This window comes from Schistocerca americana, chromosome 2 (assembly GCF_021461395.2).
Source record: "Schistocerca americana isolate TAMUIC-IGC-003095 chromosome 2, iqSchAmer2.1, whole genome shotgun sequence".
In the NCBI taxonomy this organism is placed as follows: Eukaryota; Metazoa; Arthropoda; class Insecta; order Orthoptera; family Acrididae; genus Schistocerca; species Schistocerca americana.
Genome location: NC_060120.1, coordinates 15042548 through 15065925, shown reverse-complemented (window position 1 = coordinate 15065925; position 23378 = coordinate 15042548). Strand labels below are relative to the sequence as shown.

The 23378-nt window shown below is 45.7% G+C and overlaps 1 long non-coding RNA gene across 1 annotated transcript in view; it reads left to right on the top strand.

Annotated features, from left to right (window-relative positions):
- The window catches only part of LOC124595953, an 875458-nt gene that overhangs the window by 307930 nt on the left and 544150 nt on the right, over positions 1-23378 (top strand). The window contains exon 2 of the long non-coding RNA XR_006978265.1: positions 9649-9746. This is a non-coding gene — a long non-coding RNA (uncharacterized LOC124595953). The remainder of the gene's footprint in view (positions 1-9648; positions 9747-23378) is intronic.

Genomic DNA, 23378 nt, shown 5'->3' with positions numbered 1-23378 from the left:
TTTATGATGTTGAGAACTTGGAAGAGTGCCAAAGATTTATTTCACGGACTTAAATTTTTTATTTCATTTTTTCGTGTTGGTAATTGCAATACGGACGATACCAGTGCAGTTTTTGGTGGGAAAAGCGATGTCATTGACTGTTTCAAGCATTTCGAAGCTGCGGCAACCGTTCTCGACAACTGAATCGCTGGCAGCCAGTTCGACAAGCATGTAGTGCCCTCGCCCGCTAATAGTAGGCGATGGTAGTGCTAAACGGACATGCGTACGCTCAAACGCAGAGCTACCGATAGATGTCTCTACGGTCCCGCTACCATGATGTGATGACGTCATGGCTACAAGTAGACGGGTGGTATCCCATGCTTCAGTTATAAGTAATTTTCGATGCATTATATCCATTGTAGGAGTATCCTCAAACGTTTTTTTAGAAAAAAACACTAGATGTAGATATAATTAACCTGGAATACAGAGTGAACCCGAAAGCGACACCTGCAAAAAATTGTCAAATCACTATCCGGGCCAAAAGAGAAGGATTGTTAACAGACTCTTCAAGCGCTCAAGACGAGTATGTCAGCCACAGCACCTCAGACGTGAGATGCAACACCTGGAAACCGTTCTGAGGAGCAATGGATATTCCACCAGTTACGCAAGAAATGTTACAATGACAGGCGAAGCGATACATTTTCAGAAGAAATGTCAAGTACAGTCTTCCTGCCATACATCCCCAGGGTGACTGACACAATTGGGCATATATTGCGCAGACACGGAGTAGAGACTGTTTACAAACCGAGAAAGAAAATCAAAGAATGTCTAAAATCGGTAAAGGACAAAAGAGGCCCACTTGCAATGTGGGGAATATACCGCATACCCCGTACACGTGGAATCACTGGACGATCAGTCAACACCGGGATCACCGAACATAAGCGGCAGTGCAGGTTGGCACAAGTGGAGAAATCGCTCGTGGCGGAGCATGCGCTGTGTGTGACCGACCATATAGTAAAATGCGCCGACTACAGATAAGAGCTACCACGCCCAGCTTGTTCAGGGAAACTACAGAAATCCTCAAATATGACAGCAGTTCCAACAAGAAAGAGGAAAGCCTCAACGTGAACGGATCCTGGATCCCCGTGCCGCAGCGAACGACCGTTACAGTTAGCACAGAGGAGTACCACAGCGATAATGACGACGGAAAAACCCTCTGACGTTAGCGCGCCAGGTACATACAGGGTGAGTCAGGAGGAAATGTACATGCTGTGAGGGTGATAGTATTGGTGAATCTGAACAAAAAACTTCAAATGAACGCTTGCTCCTTTCTTAAGCGTTTTAGACATACAGCTGTCTGAATATCACGGTTGTTAGCCGCTTTCTTTCTCACCTGCACTCCCATGTGAATACAACCAAAGCGACAAATATGGGCATAAATGACAACACTAGGTTCTTTTTGTATACTGTGAAAACGTGCTCAAGGCTTCTTTTAAATATAATGAACGTCTTAACATCGAAACAATTCACTTTCCTATATTTCAAATCTAGCAGCTCTCAGTACAATAACCAAGTTAGTCCGATAGCGCATCAATAATAACAAAAATATATCAATATAATATTTACCTCTGACATTCCATTTCTGGTACACACTTAGTTCCATTATACTTCCTCCTTCACAAATCAGTTTTCGCTTCAAAAATGGCTCTGAGCAGTATGGGACTCAACATATGAGGTCATCAGTCCCCTAGAACTTAGAACTACTTAAACCTATATAACCTAAGGACATCACACACATCCATGCCCGAGACAGGACTCGAACCTGCGACCGTAGAGGTCGCGCGGTTCCAGACTGAAGCGCCTAGAACCGCTCGACCACACCGGCCGGCTACGTTACGACAATTAATTATTATTACTGTGCAGCTTTGCCTTCACGTTACGACAGTACAGCTATTATTACAGCTCAGATCTTACGATCAGAAACAGTACGTCAGTCATGTTTTTACTACTTACTTAAAGATAACTTTCAAGGTTCTTTATTTCCTTAAAAAGTGTTACCAGAATCCCCTCAGGATATTCCTTTACGACATCGTATGCACTTTCAGCACGACGGAGCTGCTACACATTCCATACCGCCAGTGGCACTCCACCTTACTAGAACGTATCGTGGGCGTTGGACCAGTCGGCTTGCAGTCATTTCTTGGCCGCCGAGGTCACCCGATCTTACTCCATTATATTATTGTTTGTAGCGTCGGCGAAGTGTACTACCGCAGAGTGGACACAAAGGAGGAACTTCTAGCTCGTATTTTACATGAGTCTGCTCAAGTACAGGACCGTACGAATGAGCTCGGATCACCAACACAGCAACTGCCTACAGGAGTTGCAAAGTGCATTATAGTTGACGGTAGACTTTTTAAATATCTTTTGTGAGGAAGTATACCCAATTAAGATTTGATCACAATGATTCATTACTATCACCAGCATTTGTCCCGTTCCCCATTGCTTTCATTAGTTTCCTCGGAAACTGTTAAGAACAGGACAGAGGCTCATATGAAGTTTTTTGTTCATAATCGCTAATATTATGCCCCAAAACACGTATCTTTCCTCCTGACCCACCCTGAATAACCTGCGGCCGCGAGCCCCATTCCAGTCCACCACCAGCAACGGAGGGTGAAGCTTTCACAACGCCAGCCACTTTTGCTGGCGAAACGCCAGAAAAATCGTCAAACAAACAACGGCCGAAGAATCAGAGACAGAAATCAACAGGCAGTTTGTCAACAAGTGGCCACGAAAGTGTTAACACTTTTGTATTTATTATATAAATAGTTTTCCCTTTCGGAATAGGCTTCATATTGTTAAATTAGAAGAGCTAATTTTACTGCAATGTGTTTACCACCAAAGACCTTATTCCCTCGTGTCTTGACACAATCTAACGATCCTGTCCTTTTTTCTGGTTGATGTTGTCCACATATTCCTTTCCCCGCCGATTCTGCTGAGATCCCCTTCAATTCTTATTATTTCACTCAATTTTGTGCATCTTTCTGTAACACCCTAACTCAGCTATGTCCATTCTCTTCTTTTCCGCTGTTAACCACAGACCACGCCCCACCTACTTTCAGACCCCTGTCTCACTTCTATATTTTCAGAAACATCGTTCGCATTTAAGATCTGTATTCGATATTAGTAAAAGTCAAGCGAACATTTTAATAATACTTCGGTTCAGCAAGGATTTTGATGCTTTTAGTTTGAATATATTCCTTATGTAACTGAAACAGCCTGATATTTCAAAAAATGTAAAACTTTTATTTCGACAACTGCCTCAAGGACAGTATTTGTACGTCGGAAAAGTCATTATGGAAACATCTCCTCTCAGGAGTTCTCCAGAGTTCAGATACTGGCCCATTGCTTTTCACACTGTTTTTGAATAATATTTGATTTCTGCTGACGACATTAGGTTATATCTATATGCCAGCTCTAAGAACACAGCTGCTGCCGTATCAGTTAAGAATAACGACCTTTGTTCAGTATCTCAATTGGTGCAAAATTTGGTAACCCTAAGAATGCATCCTCATGTTTCTCCAACATTTGATCAGCAGACATTTTCATGAAGCATCTCATTCTAAAATGCTGATATAGAAAATCCGCACAAAAAACTAAACGAAACAAAACCAAATGGTATGGCATAACTTTGGATGAACTTCTTCACCGGGAAGAATCAACTACAACAGCGAGCAGGAAATTTCTCTCCTCGACATTTGAAAGCCAAAGAATTCTAATAATATTTCAAGGTGAAATAAAAGAAAACTACACTACTGGCAATTAAAATTGCTGCACCACGAAGATGATGTGCTACAGACGCGAAATTCAACTGACAGGAAGAAGATGCTGTGATATACAAATGATTAGCTTTTCAGAGCATTCACACAAGGTTGGCGCCGGTGGCGACACCTAGAATGTGCTGACATGAGGAAAGTTTCCAACCGATTTCTCATACACAAACAGAAGTTGACCGGCGTTGCCTGGTGAAACGTTACTGTGATACCTCGTGCAAGGAGGAGAAATGCGTACCATCACGTTTCCGACTTTGGTAAATGTCGGATTGTAGCCTATCGCAATTGCGGTTTATCGTATAGCGACATTGCTGCTCACGTTGGTCGAGATCCAATGACTGTTAGCACAATAAGGAATCGGTGGGTTCAGGAAGGTAATACGGAACGCAGTGCTGGGTCCCAACGGCCTCGTATCACTATCAGTCGAGATGACAGGCATCTTATCCGCGTGGCTGTAACGGATCGTGCAGCCACGTCTCGATCCCTGACTCAACAGACGGGGACGTTTGCAAGACAACAACCATTTGCACGAACAGTTCGACGAAGTTTGCAGGAGCATGGTCTACCAGCTCGAAGACCATGACTGCGGTTACCCTTGACGCTGCATCACAGGCAGGAGCGTCTGCGATGGTGTACTCAACGACGAACCTGGGCGCACGAATGGCAAAACGTCATTTTTTCGGATGAATCCAGGTTCTGTTTACAGCATGATGATGGTCGCATGCCTGTTTGGCGACACCGCGGTGAACGTCATCGCCTTACTGGCGTATCACCCGGCGCGATGGTATGGGTGCAATTGGTTACACGTCTCGGTCACCTCTTGTTCTCATTGATGGCACTTTGAACAGTGAACGTTACCTTTTAGATTTGTTACGACCCGTGGCTCTACCCTTCATTCGATCCCTGCGAAACCCTACATTTCAGCAGGATAATGTACGACCGCATGTTGCAAGTCCTGTACGGGCCTATCTGGATACAGAAAATGACCAGCACATTCTCCAGGTCTCTCACCAATTGAAAACGTCTGGTCAATGGTGGCCGAACAACTGGCTCGTCACAATACGCCAGTCACTACTCTCGATGAACTACGGTATCGTGTTGAAGCTGCATGGGCAGCTGTACCTGTACACGCCATCCAAGCTCTGTTTGCCTCAATGCCCAGGCGTATCAAGGCCGTTATTACGGCCAGAGGTGGTTGTTCTGGGTACTGATTTTTCACGATCTATGCACCCAAATTGCGTGAAAATGTAATCACATGTTAGTTCTAGTATAATATATTTGTCCAATGAATACCCGTTTATCATCTGCATTTCCTCTTGGTATAGCAATTTTAATGGCCAGTAGTGTACTCGAGTTTGAATCCAGCCACATCTTTACTGCACTGACACTTCGTTTACTTCATCATGCTTTTAGTCACTGGCGTCCTCAGTGCCTCTCCTCCCATATCAAATACCTGTCATAGTTCCATAACTGCAACACCACATCAGACACGACCAGTACATCGGCTGTCCTCATTATCATTTCATCGTCATCAGTGGAAGGCTACGGGAAACCACCACTGCAATCACTTCCCTAGAAGCTCATGCGGTGGACCTCCCTGACGAGGCTTCCCCCATGTCAAGACCTGCCGTAAGGCAGAACACGAATTTTTTTTTTCTATTTGTCTCCTCCTCCCGCCTTTCTCTGTCTGTTTCCTCTTGCCCCTTCTCTCTGTTTATACTCTCCTTCCCCTTCTATTCAACTCCTCCTCGCTCCTCTACAAATCCCTTTCTCTTTATCCACCTCTCCACTCCCCTCTCTCTGTCCTTCCCCTGTCCCTGTGTATCATGTCAACTTGTCCCCCTGTCCCTCTATCTGTCCATCTCTTCCACCCTCTGTTTCTATCCACCTTCTTTCCCCATTCATCTCGTCTTCTTTCTTTCATCTATCCATTTTCTCCTTCCCTCTCTGTTCATCTCCTCCTCCCACATCTCTTTGTCTCTTCCTCCCCCCCCCTCGTCCCTCTCCTCTCCTCCCCCTCCTACTACTACTCCTATCTGTGCCTATCTCCTCCTACCTCTCGCTGCCTGTCAATCTCCTCGTCCTCTCTTCTTTCTCCATATTATATCATTCTTCCCAATAACAAGCTGCTGGGTCTACCTCTAGAGTATTTCTTTCCAGGTTGTACTTAATATGTGATTGAAATCTTGCATGGTTTAGCACGAGCTTTTTACCTGTGGCTTTGCTCGCATACGCACATGTCAGATACATTTCACACACATTTGACGTACTTCACGAGTATTTGTACACATATTTCGCTTGTACATCTAGCGAATTTACCCTCAGTTTCATTTTCACGCAGCTTAATGTTTATGACGTCGTATCTCCTGAACTATATGGTGTACGATGACTATAATTTCGCAGATAGATCCAGTGGTATATGTGCTTACTGTCTGCGAAATGTGTTGTGATTTGAGTTAGTAGCAAGGAATAAATTAAAAAGTCATGCATGATGTGGCTGTATTCACGCATCTCTGTGTTTGATGTCATGTCTCCTGAACTATTGGTCATACAATGATAATTTTTGTAGGGACATTCAGTGACGTGTAGCAACGAAGTAATAATAACTTTAAATGTCTGGTACGATGCGGTACTTTATTCAGTGTTTATGACATCGTATCTCCTGAAGCAAGTGTCTTACAATGATGTCAAGGTAAATTTTTTGATACATTGAATGATACATGTGAATACTATCCGCAAAATGTGTCACAACTACAAGAAGTACTAAAAAAGTGAAGCTGTCATGCTTCATGTGGCAGTTTTACTACATGAACAGCGAAAATATAGTAAACGAAAAAATTTCCCTTTCATCATTTTGTGGGGTCGTCAGAGAGAAAAAAATTCGTAAGGATTGGAAATTACGTGTAAAGTTTATTGCAAGTCTCTAAGTGCTCTGGTTATCAAATACTGGATGGCCAAAGTATGGGTATGCGTCATGGGCTACACTTATTTTTCGACCTCTTTGATAAGTGGGTGGTTTTTACCCCAACAGTGATTATTTTCCAGATAGTAAAAAATATATGTACCAAGTTTGGTAGGAATCGGTTTAGTGGTTTAGAAGGAGATATGAAACACATAGGTACATACTTACGTATATCCATTCTTAAAACTTGTTTCGATATACACATTTCTGATACTACGGCTATTATTACCATTATTACTGTTATGTACTGTTCATGTAACACGCATTTCGCGATGTTAACTCACTACTGATACATGGTTAGATGGAAGAGAGAGTCGAAGTTTCTAATCTTGGCAGGCCAGATAAATGCATACATAAATTGAAAGGTGGCTACACTGAGTCACAGCGCCAGAGATTGCGCCAAAGATTATTATTCCGCCGCCTCCACTGGTGCAGTAATAGTTCAGAGGATGTCGAGGGCAGTAGTTGTTCTGTTGGGCGAGAGAGTAGATACTGTTCGGTTGGTGTAATGTATAGGTGGAAGAAGTTGCAATTGTCACAGTATTTGAGAAAGGAGATGGGCTTTTGATCTATGATGCTAGTGCAATGGAATATTTTCGTCAATATATAATGAGGTAAAAAGGTATTACAGTTTTCTTTAATGACACTGCCTCTTGGTCACAGGTACAGCAAACAAAGCATCTTGCTCGTGTTCATTTATTAGACTTGTAATTCTGGTTTCTATGTGTAATTATAGTATTTCTGGTTTTTCAATTAGTTCATTGTAAACGGTGTTTAAAATATTTTGTCGTATTGAGAAAGAACCGAGCCAGGCACATGTACGTTGAGTCACACTACCACAGACAGAACAGTTACACTTGTGATTTGTTGTTTCATAGCTTTTATAGTTGCAGGGGACTTAATTAATCAATTGTGTTAATGGAAATTCATTGTCATTCTTTATTTTTATTTGATGCAGTCAGATTGCGTGCTAATACTAGTCAGGGCCAACCGGTTACGAGACCTCGTAACCGGTCACACAGCTATTAAAATTATGCATTTATTCATTAATATTAGTCCTTTCTTTTTAGTTAAGCCCCCATGCAATACTTACGTGTATCCACTCGTACAACATGTTTTGATATACACATTTCTGATACTACGCCTGTTATTACCATTATTATTGTTATGTACTGCTCATGTAATACCCATTTCGCGATGTTAACTCATTACTGATGTCTGGATAGATGGAAGAGAGAGCCGGAAGTTTCTAATCTTGGCAGGCGAGATAAATGCATACATAAATAAACAAAAAGTCATTCCTCTCTGATGTAGTTTTGACTGTACCTCTTTCTGTAAAAATGAAATTTTCCCTGTGCTTGTTTTCGATGGGAAAGAAACACAATGCCTACAGTAGTGAACGCGTTTCAAGGTAATTATGATATTCAATGCGTACGAAAATTATGGGAAAATTTTGAAACGTATTGAACAGTGGGCACAGTGGAGGTTTTCCTACAATGTAAGAGAGTTTACTTCTTTGAAGGAAACCTTATTAGCAACTGTATAAAAATGGAATGTTCTTACTGAAAGGCTCACCTGAGATAAGTAAAGTTACAGTTCCTCTTCTGAAAATAGCTTCATCGCACCAGCACTCTCTACTAACAAGGGAACCTCCCCATCGCACCCCTCTCAGATTTAGTTACAAGTTGGCACAGTGGATAGGCCTTGAAAAACTGAACACAGATCAATCAAGAAAACAGGAAGAAGTTGTGCGGAACTATGAAAAAAATAAGCAAAATATACAACCTGAGTAGTCCATGTGCAAGATAAGTAGCATCAAGGAAGGTCTGAGCTCGGGTGCGCAGCGGTCCCGTGGTTAGCGTGAGCAGCTGTGGAACGAGAGGTCCTTGGTTCAAGTCTTCTCTTGTATGAAAAATTTTTCTTTCTTTATTTTCGCAAAGTTATGATCTGTCCGATCGTTCATTGACGTCTTTGTTCACTGCAATAAGTTTAGTGTCTGTGTTTCGCGACCGCACCGCAAAACCGTGCGATTAGTAGACGAAAGGACGTGCCTCTCCAATGGGAACCGAAAACATTTGATCGCAGGGTCATAGGTCAACCGATTCCTCCACAGGAAAACACGTCTGATATATTCTATACGACACTGGTGACGGCATGACAGGAATATGTTGTCGACCCACCGAACTTGTACACTTGGCGAATGGGTAAAAAGATTCTTCTACCTTGCCCGATTTAGGTTTTCTTGTGGATGTGATAATCACTCCCAAAAAACTGATGAAAACACAAGAATTTGTCACATAAACTGCAACAAATGAATGCAACCGTTTCACAGTCGCACACTTTTCCCTGTGCTCTGTCAAAACATATGTTTTTAACGTTTTCAAATTTTTACGTGCGTAGACCGTCAAATCCTGCATATGTCCAAGCAAATCTGAACATGTCCTGGAATTTTGGAGAGCGAAGTTGATTATGTGTGAGTGCCTGATCTTTGATAATTGTCTGAAAATAAATAATTAAAATATTCGCTCGAGGGAAGTCTTGAACCAAAGACCTCTGGTTCAGCAGGTGCCCACGCTAACCACAAGACCACGACGCTCTCGATCTCAGATATTCCTTGATGTTGCTTATGCCGCACGTGGACTACGCAGTTTGCATATTTTGCTTATTTTTTTCATAGTTCCACACAACTTCTTCCTGTTTTCTCGATTGATCTGTGTTCAGTTTTTCAGGGCCTATCCACTGTGCCAACATATAACTAAATCTGAGGGGGGTGTGATGGGGAGGTTCCCTTGTAAGGTATGAAAAGTTAAAATTGTACGTGGTTCCTGCTGCCGCCTCCGCGCCTATTACATCGCGCCTCCTCTTCTGGTGTTGCAGATTGCCGCCAGCGCGAGGTGATGGGTTCGGCCGCGTGCAGCTGCCACCGCCAGCAGAGTGACGCGGCCTGCTGACGTCACGGCACCCAGCACTCGCAGGTAGGCGCCCAGCTGCCCCGTGTTGCCTCGCGAGCCAGCACTCTGGTCAGGGAGCAGCTCCACAAGGCTGAGGTGGAGGCGATACCCGTGTGGCACAGGGAATGTGTGTGTTACAAAGCAACGACAGAGACATTTCTTTCAAACATTCACAAATAGATGAAATATGCCGTTCACTTATATTGCGCTGACGTGATAAAAGTCATAGCATACCTCTTAATATCATGTCGGACGTCCTTTTGCAACAGCTCGACGTGCATGGACTCAACAAGTCGTTGAAAGTCCCCTGCAGGAATACTGAGCCATACTGCCTGTATAGCCGTCCACAACTGCGAAAGTGTTGCCGGTGTAGGTTTTTGTTCACGAACTGACCTCTCGACTATCTCCCACAAATATTCTACGAGATTGAAACTTCCTGGTAGATTAAAACTGTGTGCCGAACCGAGACTCGAACTCGGGGCCTTTGCCTTTCGCGGGCAAGTGCTCTACCAACTGAGCTACCCAAGCACGACTCACGCCCGTTCCTCACAGCTTTACTTCTGCCAGTACCTCGTCTCCTACCTTCCCAGCTGTGAGAACGGGGCATGAGTCGTGCTTGGGTAGCTCAGATGGTAGAGCACTTGCCCGCGAAAGGCAAAGGTCCCGAGTTAGAGTCTCGGCCCGGCACACAGTTTTGATCTGCCAGGAAGTTTCATATCAGCGCACACTCCGCTGCAGAGTGAAAAATCTCATTCTGGATTCTACGAGATTCATGTCGGGCGATGTGGATGGCCAAATCATTCGCTCAAACTGTCCATAGTTTCTTAAAACCAATCGCGAACAACCGTGGCTCGATGACATGGCACATTGTCGCCCACACATATCAGTTCGCACAGTGCCTTGTTGACAACCTGCATTCACGTCTTCGTGGGGTCTACACCACATTGGAACGCTAGCAACAGCCCTTACCAACTGAAATCTGGACTCAGCTGACCAGACCATGATTTTCCAGTCATCTGGTGCCCAACCGATGTGATCTCCACCCCAGGACATGCGTTGGAGGCCGTGTTGTACTGTTAGTCAAGGCACTAGCGTCGGTTGTCTGTGCCACAGACCACTAATGCCAAACTTCGCCGCATTGTCCTAAGGGATACGTTCGCAATACGACCCACATTGCTCGATTATTTTTCATTGTGCTGCTTTTCTGTTAGCACAGAAAAGACTACGCAAACGCCGCTGTTCTCGCTATTTGAATGAAGGCCGTCGGCTTCTGAGTTGTCCGTGGTGCAAGATAATGTAGTGTCACCGCCAGACACCACACTTGCTAGGTGGTAGCCTTTAAATCGGCCGCGGTCCGTTACTATACGTCGGACCCGCGTGTCGCCACTATCAGTGATTGCAGACCGAGCGCCGCCACACGGCAGGTCTAGTCTAAAGAGACTCCCTAGCACTCGCCCCAGTTGGACAGTCGACTTTGCTAGCGATGATTCACTGTCTACATACGCTCTCATTTGCAGAGACGACAGTTTAGCATAGCCTTCAGCTACGTCATTTGCTACGACCTAGCAAGGCGCCATATTCAGTTACTAGAATGTATCCTGAACAGATAATATTGTGAATCATGTACCGTCAAGAGCGACGTTCCTCATTAATGGATTAAAGTTAAGTATCAAACGAATTACGTCCGCTTTCTGAATTCTAATTCCTTTTCATATTCCAGACCTCACGTCAGTATAGTTCTTCCCTCCTCACGCCAGCCTGCGTGAGCTAAAACGCGTGCATTTCGGCCTCCACTAGTAACACGGTGTTGGCTCTTATGCCAACACAACAGATAATGCCTGAAATGTGGTAATCTCGGCACACTCTTGATACTGTGGATCTCGGAATACTGAATCCGTAACGACTTCCGAAATGAAATGTCCCATGAGTCTGTCTCCAACTACCACTCCACTTTCAAAGACTGTTAACCCCGTAGTGCTGCCACTATCACGTCAGCAACCTTTTCATATGAATCACGAGAGTACAACCGACAGCTCCGCCAATGCACTGCCCTTTTATACCTCGCGTACGCGATGCACCCGCCATCTGTATATGTGCATATCGCTGTTTTTGTGACGGCACCCAAGGTCCTCGGCGGTACTTTTGGGGCAGCCACCAAACATAGAATAAAGCGTGGGTAGTGACCAGGATGTCTGTTGGCCGAAAAATAATTAATGATAAGAATTGCGCCAGCTAGAATGAAGAGATAACTTATGTTTATTTCTGACGAAACGTGCGCCAGCAATACAGGTCCAAGTAATATCCAAGAGTAATCCGTGTACAGAGCCTAGTCGAATACAGTAGCAAATATCACACTGCACTGGCTCCGCTATAAACTCCACGAGAGGCTAGCAATAGACAATCGGCAATAGACTGTCCGTCTCGGGTTTTTTTTTTCCTTTATTGTGATTTTAAACACCTTATACAAAGGCGGGCTGTCAGCAGCACAATACGCCGCTCTTCAGCCTCGAGTTTGACAACAAGTAGTACAGAAAGGTGGGCAAAAAATGTTGACACTAAAATCGAAAAAACATGGAGCCGTTCACACTGGACAAGAAACAGCACTAACACTAGGCGACACGGTGCACAGAGCATGGATGATAGCGACGGCATGTGAACGGTGGTGGCGTGACGGCGAACAAAACTACACGCAAACGAAGGCACACACACGAAACACTGACGGCGACGATCTCCGGCGCGCGAATGTCCACTTAGCGTGTGTGAGTCCGGGGACCTGCCAAGAGGGGAACAGGGGTGAGGTGGGGGAGAGGGGAGAAAAAGGATGCCAATGGCTGAGGAGATGGGGGCAGCAGGAGAGGGACAGGGGAGGGGAAGCCCGGGGGAGGAGGGGGGAGAAAGGGAGGAGGGAGGGAATAGGGAGAGAAGGGAGGGAGGGTGCCCAGAGGAGCAAGCACAGGAGGAGGGCGGGAGGATCAAAGTTGGTAGGAGGGGTAGATGGAGGGGAGGAGGGCATCATCAGGGAGGGGGAGCTGGCGGAAGCCACCTTGGGAGATTGTAAGGAGGGTGGAGAGATGGAGACCGGGTGGGACGTGGGAATACAGGCGCGGCAGCGGGTGGGGATGGGAGAGGATCGGGGAGACGAGCAGGTGAGGAGGATCGAGTTTGCGGGAGGTGTACAGGATCCGTATCCTTTCAAGGAAGAGGTGGGGGAAGGGGATGAGATCGTACAGGATCCGCGTGGGGGAGGGGTCCGTCTCGGGGCCAGCGCTCCTCCTTATATGCAAAAGGCAGAGGGCGCTGCGGACCCGAGCTCAGCCATGGCGCCACCTCTTCCGTCGGCGGTAACGCCCTGAGACGCCGACGGCCGCGACAGGAGCTGTGGCCAGCGATGTCACGGTCAGGGCGCGCGTGCGCGAGTTGGTTGGTCGGTTGGTTGGGTCCGTGGATACAACAGCTATCCCACTGCTTTTGTCACCGTAGTCTAAAACATTGTTTCCTGTATACAAGACAATTGGCAACCTTTGTCCAAGGCGATCGTTTTCAGGTAATTATTAAAATAAAGTGTGAGTCTTCAGGTGCTGCAAAACTAATTTTATGCTGAACTATGACGAATGAAAGTGTAATGGAACGGTATGCATAATAATAAATCAGGGAGGAGCATATTCTTGGTAAGAAAAGTACCTGATGCTAGTTGAGTTGATATGTGTCAGGTGTCATACTACAGAAGGATCATAAAGAAATTTAGCGTACTACAACAGGTACAATTCAGTCCAGTAATGAACAGCTACAGATACTAACTAGTATGTTGTTTACGTCAGAGCAAGTACTTACTGAATTGGTAGGAGAAGAAAATTATGAGTGGTTTAACTTTTCTTCACTGCTAAACCATAAGCACCAATGAGACATGATAAGATGTTCGCCGGCCGGAGTGGCCGTGCGGTTCTAAGCGCTTCAGTCTGGAACCGCGTGACCACTACGGTCGCAGGTTCAAATCCTGTCTCGGGCATGGATGTGTGTGATGTCCTTAGGTTAGTTAGGTTTAAGTAGTTCTAAGTTTTAGGGGACTGATGACCACAGATGTTAAGTTCCATAGTGCTCAGAGCCATTTGATAAGATGTTCCGCATACTTACCCAGCTCTAATTTTGGTTAAGTAATAGCTTTTAATGCCACTAATTCAGCCGACAACGTGAGGAAGGTTAACCCAGTACCATTCTTGATCACTGTGCGTCTGGATCTTCGATTATTTTCCGCAACTCTCTGTAGGATATAACGAACATTACTCCTAAACATTGTATGTTTACAATATCAGAAATGAAGTAATTAGTGTCTTTGGAATTCGAAAGGGGACGACTAACGATAAGTGGAAACGGGACGAAATGGTTTTCCTAAGGAGAGAGCGTCCGGAGGGAGTTATAGATAAGTAAGGATGGAGAGCTTGCTGAATTTCTACCGAACACCAAGTATGAGCCTAGATAAGATGAACAGACACTATGAATTGAGAGGAAATCGAGGAAAGATTTAGTTAATGAGGTGTAACGGAAATGAGTTTAGCGATAAACCTAAAACGAAGTAGACGAAGTGAAGTATTTTTGCTATGGCTATTTTGAAAATAAGCAAATAAATGAGTAAAATAACAAATAAAAATTCTCGATTCCGTATCTTCTATCCTGCCCCGACTTTGTTCAAACGTGTGTGAATTCCTAAGGGACCAAACTTCTGAGGTCATCGGTCCCTAGTCTTACACACTACTTTAACTAACTTTTGCTAAGAACAACACACACACCCATGCCCGAGCGAGGACTCGAACCTCCGGCGGGAGGGGCCGCGCAGTCCGCGACATGGCGTCTCTAACCGCTAGGTCACTCCTCGCAGCTGCGCTGACTTTATGAGATTATTTTTCCCCACTCTGTATTCGGCAATGTATTTACTTCCTTTCCTGATGTGACTGTTCTCTTCTTGTAAGCTCTGCTGCCTGGCTGGAATAGCGCCACCATGGGTACGCAGAATAGTGGCTGCGAACAAGCAGAGACTGAAAGTGGGACAGTGCCCATCCACTGCACGGACATAATCCACCGCAGCAACGGCTGAGATCGCGAAAGAGCTTCCTTAGAACATCCGAGAAGCTCACCATTTTATCAGAGAAGGCAAGGCTGGAGTTATGGAGGAAGTCGACGCCTCACCTCCAGACGCCAGAAGCTGAAGAACTACCACCTGGACACAACGAGAGCTGGCTGGTGTGGAAATCTGTAAACAGATTACGATCAGGAGTTGGACGATCCAGAGACAACCTGAAGAGATGGGGCTTCATAACAGAAGATACGTCCTGTGATTGTGGACAAGAACAAACCACAAGCCACATGCTCCAGTGCCTTTTGTGACCTACATCCTGCACGAAGATTGACCTCCTGCAATCCACTCCAAGCGCCTTGGAGGTTGCAAAGTACTGGGCATATGTAATATACACTCCTGGAAATTGAAATAAGAACACCGTGAATTCATTGTCCCAGGAAGGGGAAACTTTATTGACACATTCCTGGGGTCAGATACATCACATGATCACACTGACAGAACCACAGGCACATAGACACAGGCAACAGAGCATGCACAATGTCGGCACTAGTACAGTGTATATCCACCTTTCGCAGCAATGCAGGCTGCTATTCTCCCATGGAGACGATCGTAGAGATGCTGGATGTAGTCCTGTGCAACGGCTTGCCATGCCATTTCCACCTGGTGCCTCAGTTGGACCAGCGTTCGTGCTGGACGTGCAGGCCGCGTGAGACGACGCTTCATCCAGTCCCAAACATGCTCAATGGGGGACAGATCCGGAGATCTTGCTGGCCAGGGTAGTTGACTTACACCTTCTAGAGCACGTTGGGTGGCACGGGATACATGCGGACGTGCACTGTCCTGTTGGAACAGCAAGTTCCCTTGCCGGTCTAGGAATGGTAGAACGATGGGTTCGATGACGGTTTGGATGTACCGTGCACTATTCAGTGTCCCCTCGACGATCACCAGTGGTGTACGGCCAGTGTAGGTGATCGCTCCCCACACCATGATGCCGGGTGTTGGCCCTGTGTGCCTGGGTCGTATGCAGTCCTGATTGTGGCGCTCACCTGCACGGCGCCAAACACGCATACGACCATCATTGGCACCAAGGCAGAAGAGACTCTCATCGCTGAAGACGACACGTCTCCATTCGTCCCTCCATTCACGACTGTCGCGACACCACTGGAGGCGGGCTGCACGATGTTGGGGCGTGAGCGGAAGACGGCCTAACGGTGTGCGGGAGCGTAGCCCAGCTTCATGGAGACGGTTGCGAATGGTCCTCGCCGATACCCCAGGAGCAACAGTGTCCCTAATTTGCTGGGAAGTGGTGGTGCGGTCCCCTACGGCACTGCGTAGGATCCCACGGTCTTGGCGTGCATCCGTGCGTCGCTGCGGTCCGGTCACAGGTCGACGGGCACGTGCACCTTCCGCCGACCACTGGCGACAACATCGATGTACTGTGGAGACCTCACGCCCCACGTGTTGAGCAATTCGGCGGTACGTCCACCCGGCCTCCCGCATGCCCACTATACGCCCTCGCTCAAAGTCCGTCAACTGCACATACGGTTCACGTCCACGCTGTCGCGGCATGCTACCAGTGTTAAAGACTGCGATGGAGCTCCGTATGCCACGGCAAACTGGCTGACACTGACGGCGGCGGTGCACAAATGCTGCGCAGCTAGCGCCATTCGACGGCCAACACCGCGGTTCCTGGTGTGTCCGCTGTGCCGTGCGTGTGATCATTGCTTGTACAGCCCTCTCGCAGTGTCCGGAGCAAGTATGGTGGGTCTGACACACCGGTGTCAATGTGTTCTTTTTTCCATTTCCAGGAGTGTATATACAATTTTTATATATATATATATATATATATATATATATATAATATATAATATATATAAATATATATGTATGTATATATATATATATATATATATATATATATACACTACTGGCCATTAAAATTGCTACACCAAGAAGAAATGCAGATGATAAACGGGTATTCATTGGACAAATATATTATACTAGAACTGACATGTAATTACATTTTCACGCAATTTCTGTGCATAGATCCTGAGAAATCAGTACCCAAAAGAACCGCCTCTGGCCATAATAACGGCCTTGATACACCTGGGCATTGAGTCAAACAGAGCGCTAGATGGCGTGTACAGGTACAGCTGCCCATGGAGCTTCAACACGATACCACAGTTCATCAACAGTAGTGACTGGCGTATTGTGACGAGCCAGTTGCTCGGCCACCATTGACCACACGTTTTCAATTGGTGAGAGTTCTGGAGAATATGCTGTCCAGGGGAGCAGTCGAACATTTTCTGTATCCAGAAAGGCGCGTACAGGACCTGCAACATGCGGTCGTGCATTCTCCTGCTGAAATGTAGGGTTTCGCAGGGATCGAATGAAGGGTAGAGCCACGGATCGTAACACATCTGAAATGTAACGTGCACTGTTCAAAGTGCCGTCAGTGCCGACTAGAGGTGACCGAGACGTGTAACCAATGGCACCCAATACCATCACGCCGGGTGGTACGCCAGTATGGCGATGACGAATACTCGCTTCCAATGTGCGTTCACCGCGATGTTTCCACACACGGATGCGACCATCATGATGCTGTAAATAGAACCTGGATTCATCCGAAAAAAATGACGTTTTGCCATTCGTGCACCCAGGTTCGTCGTTGAGTACTCCATCGCAGGCGCTCCTGTCTGCGATGCAGCGTCAAGGGTAACCGCAGCCATGGTCTCCGAGCTGATAGTCCATGCTGCTGCAAACGTCGTCGAACTGTTCGTGCAAATGGTTGTTGTCTTGCAAACGTCCCCATCTGTTGAGTCAGGGACCGAGACGTAGCTGCACGATCCGTTACATACATGCGGATAAGATGCCTGTCATCTCGACTGCTAGTGATAGGAGGCCGTTGGGATCCAGCACGGCGTTCCGTATTACCCTCCTGAACCCACCGACTCCATATTCTGCTAACAGTCATGGGATCTCGACGAACGCGAGCAGCAATGTCGCGATACGATAAACCAAAATCGCGATAGGCTACAATCTGACCTTTATCAAAGTCGGAAACGTGATGGTACGCATTTCTCCTCCTTACACGAGGCATCACAACAACGTTTGACTAGGCAACGGTAGTCAACTACTGTTTGTGTATGTGAAATTGGTTGGAGGCTTTCCTCATGTCTGCACGTTGTAGGTGTCGCCACTGGCGCCAACCTTGTGTGAATGCTCTGAAAAGCTAATCATTTGCATATCACAGCATCTGCTTCCTTTCTGTTAAATTTCGCGTCTGTAGCACGTCATCTTCGTGGTGTAGCAATTTTAATGGCCAGTAGTAGACCGCACTGCAGTTCCTTCTCTAAACCCTCGCACAAACGAAAAAATGGCTGACATCGAAATAAGTGTCCCAGGAATAGAAAAGCAACTGGAATCACTCAATAGAGGAAAGTCCACTGGACCTGACGGGATACCAATTCGATTCTACACAGAGTACGCGAAAGAACTTGCCCCCCTTCTAACAGCCGTGTACCGCAAGTCTCTAGAGGAACGGAGGGTTCCAAATGATTGGAAAAGAGCACAGATAGTCCCAGTCTTCAAGAAGGGTCGTCGAGCAGATGCGCAAAACTATAGACCTATATCTCTTACGTCGATCTCTTGTAGAATTTTAGAACATGTTTTTTGCTCGCGTATCATGTCATTTCTGGAAACCCAGAATCTACTATGTAGGAATCAACATGGATTCCGGAAACAGCGATCGTGTGAGACCCAACTCGCCTTATTTGTTCATGAGACCCAGAAAATATTAGATACAGGCTCCCAGGTAGATGCTATTTTTCTTGACTTCCGGAAGGCGTTCGATACAGTTCCGCACTGTCGCCTGATAAACAAAGTAAGAGCCTACGGAATATCAGACCAGCTGTGTGGCTGGATTGAAGAGTTTTTAGCAAACAGAACACAGCATGTTGTTATCAATGGAGAGACGTCTACAGACGTTAAAGTAACCTCTGGCGTGCCACAGGGGAGTGTTATGGGACCATTGCTTTTCACAATATATATAAATGACTTAGTAGATAGTGTCGGAAGTTCCATGCGGCTTTTCGCGGATGATGCTGTAGTATACAGAGAAGTTGCTGGATTAGAAAATTGTAGCGAAATGCAGGAAGATCTGCAGCGGATAGGCACTTGGTGCAGGGAGTGGCAACTGACCCTTAACATAGACAAATGTAATGTATTGCGAATACATAGAAAGAAGGATCCTTTATTGTATGATTATATGATAGCGGAACAAACACTGGTAGCAGTTACTTCTGTAAAATATCTGGGAGTATGCGTACGGAACGATTTGAAGTGGAATTATCACATAAAACTAATTGTTGGTAAGGCGGGTACCAGGTTGAGATTCATTGGGAGAGTGCTTAGAAAATGTAGTCCATCAACAAAGGAGGTGGCTTACAAAACACTCGTTCGACCTATACTTGAGTATTGCTCATCAGTGTGGGATCCGTACCAGATCGGGTTGACGGAGGAGATAGAGAAGATCCAAAGAAGAGCGGCGCGTTTCGTCACTGGGTTATTTGGTAACCGTGATAGCGTTACGGAGATGTTTAATAAACTCAAGTGGCAGACTCTGCAAGAGAGGCGCTCTGCATCGCGGTGTAGCTTGCTCGCCAGGTTTCGAGAGGGTGCGTTTCTGGATGAGGTATCGAATATATTGCTTCCCCCTACTTATACTTCCCGAGGAGATCACGAATGTAAAATTAGAGAGATTAGAGCGCGCACGGAGGCTTTCAGACAGTCGTTCTTCCCGCGAACCATACGCGACTGGAACAGGAAAGGGAGGTAATGACAGTGGCACGTAAAGTGCCCTCCGCCACATACCGTTGGGTGGCTTGCGGAGTATCAATGTAGATGTAGATGTAGTATATATATATATATATATATATATATATATATATATATATTGATGTGTATGGCTACTATAAATTTGCAAGTTTCTGACTCGAGAATAATTAGCTTTAATATCTAAATTACTTTCTGTGTTATTCTATAGTGTGCGTTGTAGCGAGCTTCAGTATCAGCACTAGAGCTCAAGCCGGCATACTAACATTCAACGAGCATAATCACTGTAATCACGTCTTGTAGTCGTTCTCTAGGAGCAGCGATCATTCTTCCCCGGAATTCTGTACTACAGTTAAACGTTTTTCCAGTTACATGAGGTCCAGAACCGCAAATGAGTGTACGACCGTGACAAGTAGCTTGTCAGAGCCGTCTAACCACAACTACCTTAATGTAGACTCGCGCTTACAACGGAGAGAGGGATTTGCATCTACATTTATACTGTGCAAGCCATCTTATGGTATGTGGCGAAAGTAGTCTGTGTACCACTGTCACTTCCCCACTTTTTTGTTTTAGACGCGAATGGTCGACGGGAAGAACAATTGTTCGCAAGTCTCCTTGAGAGCTGAAATTTTACCTCTCAGGTATTTTCTCGATATTTAAATAGGAAAGCAACACATCTGTTGACTGTCTTGGAATGTACTCTCTCGGAATCCACGCTTCTCTTATAACGTCTGACAATGGATTTGGATGAGCGTCTCTGTGACGAAACACGCTGCTCTTCTTTGGATACTCTCTACTTCTTCTGATGGCCGGCCGCGGTGGTCTCGCGGTTCTAGGCGCGCAGTCCGGAACCGCGCGACTGCTACGGTCGCGGGCTCGAATCCTGCCTCGGGCATGGATGTGTGTGACGTCCTTAGGTTAGTTAGGTTTAAGTAGTTCTAAGTTCTAGGGGATTGATGACCACAGCTGTAAGTCCCATAGTGCTCAGAGCCATTTGAACCATTTTTCTTCTTCTGATGCTCCTCCCAGACTACCGATCAACGTTTAAGTATCAATCGAACGATGTGGTTGTTAGCTACTTCCTTTGTGGATGGACCACGGTTCCCGAGGACTCCTTCAGTGAATGTCGGTCTGACGTCTGCCTTACCTGTGATTAGTTTAATGTGATCGCTCCACTTCAATTGCTCCGCACGCAAACTCCCACATACTTAATGGATGTGACTACTTACGGCGCCTGTCCTGCAATTTATGAATCATAAAATAGTGTGTATGTCCTACTACTTGTGCACAATACGTTACATTTGTTGGCAAACGTCAACCAATGTGTGTGTTTAACTAACAGTAAGAAATGCATGCGCTGTGTGAACTGGGATACGTCACACACAACCGCACCACCGCCAGAAGCACCGGCTGGTCAGCCTTGCGACCGGCGCCGCTCGCCACATTGCTGCCCCGCGTGCAGATCTGCGAACGTGTGCGTGCGCTTGTGTGCTCGTGCGTGCGCGTGTGCGAGTGCGGCCGTACGGAATCAATACAGTGGCGCGCTGCCACTGGAGACCCAGTGCAACCGGCCGTCGGCAGCGAGCCAGCGTCCGCTGGTGTGCGTACGGCCGCCGTCCGTGTTAATTGGGAGAGCGATGCGGCCACGTCGCGCACCCTTTTCCTCTTTCCACTCCATCTGCACCCGCACCTACTCAACTCACTCCACGCCCTCACCACTCCTCCACTTCGAAAGCTCTCCTTATTCCGCAGTTGTCACCCAAATCACTTCAAACGAATGTTGGATTTAAGACTGTCCTTGAAGGAGTTACTTAATACGGAAGCTGTACAATATATGACGGATCACTAGAAGTGAGCAAATTGATTCTCTTTGATGTTGTCGAACGGCCAAGAGCCAGGATGAAGAGTGGACAAAAAAATAAGATATTGGGTCGTCACCCACAGATGTAACAGAATCCTTTATGGATATCCTCAACCACCTAACCCGTCATCATTGGAGGAAACATTAACCACGCGACAACTGATCGGGAACGTTTACGTGGATAGCGGAGTGCGTTGATGTGCCACTTCTGGGATTCTGGGAGGGTAGCCTGCCCGGATCGAATCCGTCTTGCGGATTAACGACAAGGACTGCTGAGCTGGCCAGCGTGGATGTGGCTTTTGGTGGTTTCTGACAATTCGTAAGGTGTCCAAGGCCTTAGAATATATAGTCCACGACTAACTAACAAGCTACTTTACTATAAATAACCATTAGACGAATACCGATCAGATTTCCGTAAACATGACAACACAACTTTGCCTTAATACTGGTAACAGGTGACGTGAATCAGAACAGGTGACCTTAGACTTCAGCAAAGCATTTGACACTGTAGACTTTGACATTTTACTTCCAAATTTAGCAGTCTAAATTTCTCTCCAAATGCAGTGCAATCGCTTCGCTCATACTTCACATCTCGCTAGCAATACGTCATGTCCGGCACCAAAACGTAGCGATGGAGGCAGGAAGTATAAGGCATCAATCAAAGTTCTGTATCGGGATGTTGAAAAGTGGCTACACTGAGTCACAGCGCCAGAGATTGCGCCAAAGATCATTATTCCGCCGCCTCCACTGGTGCAGTGGAGAGCAGTCGTTGTTCTGTTGGGTGAGAGAGTAGACGATCTGAGTGTTGACTGAAATGTTATACTATTCGGTTGGTGTAATGTATAGAAGGAAGAAGATGCATTTGTCAGAATATATTTGAGAAAGGAGATGGGCTTTTGATTTATGATGCTGGTGTAATGGAATATTTTCGTCATTGTATAATGCGGTAAAAAGGTATTACAGTTTTCTTTAATAACAATCCCTCTTGCTCACAGGTACAGTCAACAAAGCATCTGGCTCGTGTTCATTCATTAGACTTGTAATTTTGGTTTCTATGTGCAATTATAATATTTCTGGTTTTTCAATTAGTTGATTGTAAATGGTGTTTAAAATATTTTGTCGTATTGAGAAAGAGCCGAACCAGATACATGTACGTTGAGTCACACTACCACACACAGAACAGTTACACTTGTGCTTTGTGGTTTCGTAGCTTTTATAGTTGCAGACGACTTAATTAATCAGTTGTGTTAATGGAAATTCCTTGTCAATCTTTATTTTTAAATTATGTAGTCAAATTGCGTGCTAATAATAGTCAGGGCCAACCGGTCGCACAGCTAGTAAAATTATTGCATTTATTCATTAATATTAGTCTTTTCTTTTTAATTAAGCCCCGATGCAATGTATACACTTTTCATTCTACATCTACATCTACGTCTACGTGAAAACTCTGCTATTCACCATGTAGTGCCTGGCAGAGGGTTCAATGAACCACCTTCAAGATGTCTCTCTACCTTTCCACTCTCGAACGGCGCGCGGGAAAAATGAGCACCTAAATTTTTCTGTGCGAGCCCTGATTTCTCTTATTTTACCGTTATGATCATTTCTCCCTGTGTAGGTGGGTGCCAACAGAATGTTTTCGCAATCGGAGGAGAAAAGTGGTTATTGAAGTTTCATGAAAAGATTCCGTCGCAACGAAAAACGCCTTTGTTTTAATGAATGCCACTCCAATTCATTGGGACCTTTGCAGTTTATATCAATGTCAATGACCTGCCAGTAACTTCTGGTATACAGGGTGCAGATATTTTTATTGGTGATTGAAGACAGTATACTGAACAACAACACATCAGTATTTATTTCTTTCTCAGACTAATAATTATAGTTATTACGAGAA